Source organism: Rhagoletis zephyria, unplaced genomic scaffold (genome assembly GCF_001687245.7).
Source record: "Rhagoletis zephyria isolate East Lansing unplaced genomic scaffold, Rhagoletis_zephyria_1.1 Rzeph_scaffold_46826, whole genome shotgun sequence".
Lineage (NCBI taxonomy): Eukaryota > Metazoa > Arthropoda > Insecta > Diptera > Tephritidae > Rhagoletis > Rhagoletis zephyria.
Genome location: NW_016203881.1, coordinates 1 through 2,284, shown reverse-complemented (window position 1 = coordinate 2,284; position 2,284 = coordinate 1). Strand labels below are relative to the sequence as shown.

The window sequence follows — 2,284 nt, the reverse complement described above, 5'->3', positions numbered from 1 at the left end:
AAACGCAACTATAATAGTTATCGGATACGCGAATGCAACTATTATCAGTTATAAAATATACCAATATTCTATGGAAGTGAGTAGTTAGTCCACAGTAGCGATATATCGCTTGCAATAGTTTATCGTTGGTAGTGATGATGTAGACTTTGTAGGGGGAAGACACAGCGATCGTGACTACCTACATATGCTTGAAATGTAGATGGCGCCAAAAATGTATACTTGTATACTGCAGCACATGATTCAATAATACAAGGTTAGATAATTATTGACAGCTGCGGTTTNATAAAATATACCAATATTCTATGGAAGTGAGTAGTTAGTCCACAGTAGCGATATATCGCTTGCAATAGTTTATCGCTGGTAGTGATGATGTAGACTTTGTAGGGGGAAGACATAGCGATCGTGACTACCTACATATGCTTGAAATGTAGATGGCGCCAAAAATGTATACTTGTAGATCCTCTGCAGCATACTTCACTCATTTCATTTTAGAACACATGTGATTGAAACTAAAGCTGATGCCAGATAAAACTTTGTAGCTTTGCGTGACATTTATAACTTTGCCAGCAAAGCGCCAAACGCAAAAGGTATGCCACAATGAACGCCAAGAAAACAATTTTGTACCGCTTTTTTACTAGTCAAAGTTGCTGTGGATTTCATATATTTTGCTTTAAAATTATCAGCAATGTAATTAAGTTTTATGTTTCTGCATGAAAACTCGAATTTGGACGAAACAAAATAAATATTAAACTGGCTGATTGTCAAAGCGCGCAAAAAGATGGGAGTTGGCCATCTTTTCGCTTCGCGCTGCAGCTTCGACGATTTATGTGGCATGCTTTGTGCATTTTCATACAATTCATCTTATCTGTCAAAGCGAATCTGTCACGTAAAGCGAAGCAAAAGTTTTATGTGGCATCAGCTTAAGATTTGAAACCAGAGTACTGTAGGTGTATACAAGAAGAAGGTAATAAATTCTTAAAATGGGTATTTTCANCAGCATACTTCACTCATTTCATTTTAGAACACATGTGATTGAAACTAAAATTAGAAACCAGAGTACAGTAGGTGTATACAAGAAGAAGGTAATAAATTCTTAAAATGGGTATTTTCATAACAATTTAATAAAGCTACGCTATATATACGTTACATAACAATATATTTTATATTACTTTCAATAGGTTCTTTCAGGAGATACTGTTGTGATTCGAGCCCAAAAAGGTGCGCCACCTCCGGAGAAACAAATCACTTTCTCGTATGTTCTCGCTCCTAAGCTGGCCCGTCGTCCAGGTGCAGGTGGTGATGAAACAAAAGATGAACCCTGGGCTTGGGAGTCGCGTGAATTTCTACGGAGGAAACTAATTGGTGAAGATGTCTTATTCTCATTTGAGAAGCCTGCCAATTCCAATCGTGAGTATGGTTTTGTCTGGCTTGGAAAAGATGCCGAAACCGGAGAGAATATGGTCGAAACTATGGTACGCGAAGGTTTCGTGACCGTCCGTCGTGAGGGCAGACCATCTAGCGAACTTCAACGCCTCATCGAGCTAGAAGATCAAGCTAAGTCGGCAAATAGGGGCAAGTGGTCACATGTGCCACCTGTAGAAAAAGTCCGTCATATTAAATGGACACAGGAGAACCCCGCTCACTTAGTTGAATATTATGGTGGAAAGCCTGTAAAAGCAATTATTGAACATGTCCGAGATGGATCGACGGTTCGTGCCTTCTTGCTGCCCGAATTCCAATACATAACTTTGATGATTTCGGGTATACGTTGCCCAGGAGTTAAACTTGATGCAGATGGCAAGCCAGATCTGAGTGTGAAAATTCCATTTGCCGACCAGGCAAGATTCTTTGTGGAGTCGCGTTTATTGCAACGTGATGTAGAAATCCGCCTAGAGTCCGTAAATAACTCAAACTTTATTGGCACGATTATATTTCCAAAAGGAAACATTGCCGAATCTTTGCTGCGCGAGGGCTTGGCTAAATGTGTTGACTGGTCAATGGCAGTCATGAAGAGCGGTAAGTTTTGAAATATTCTTCATAGTGCTTTGTGTGTAAATTTTTGGAATGATGAAGTCATAATAAGGTGTAATTGATAGCCACGTGTTTGCTGTAATTTAGATAAAGGGAAGGCAGTGCTGCCAATCCCGTTGAAAAAAGTAGGCGTGGCCGGCCCCTTTTTAAAGATTTTAATGGTATACAATTTTTGGGTTGGAGTAAGAATGAAATTTTTGAAATATTACAAAGCTTATATATCGAAAAATATTGAGCCGATATGGTTGGAAAG

The 2,284-nt window shown here is 39.1% G+C and overlaps 1 pseudogene; it reads left to right on the top strand.

The window, feature by feature from the left end:
* Positions 1-931: 931 nt before the first annotated feature.
* Positions 932-2,103, top strand: LOC108355548 (staphylococcal nuclease domain-containing protein 1 pseudogene; annotated as a pseudogene).
* The last annotated feature ends 181 nt before the right edge of the window (positions 2,104-2,284 follow it).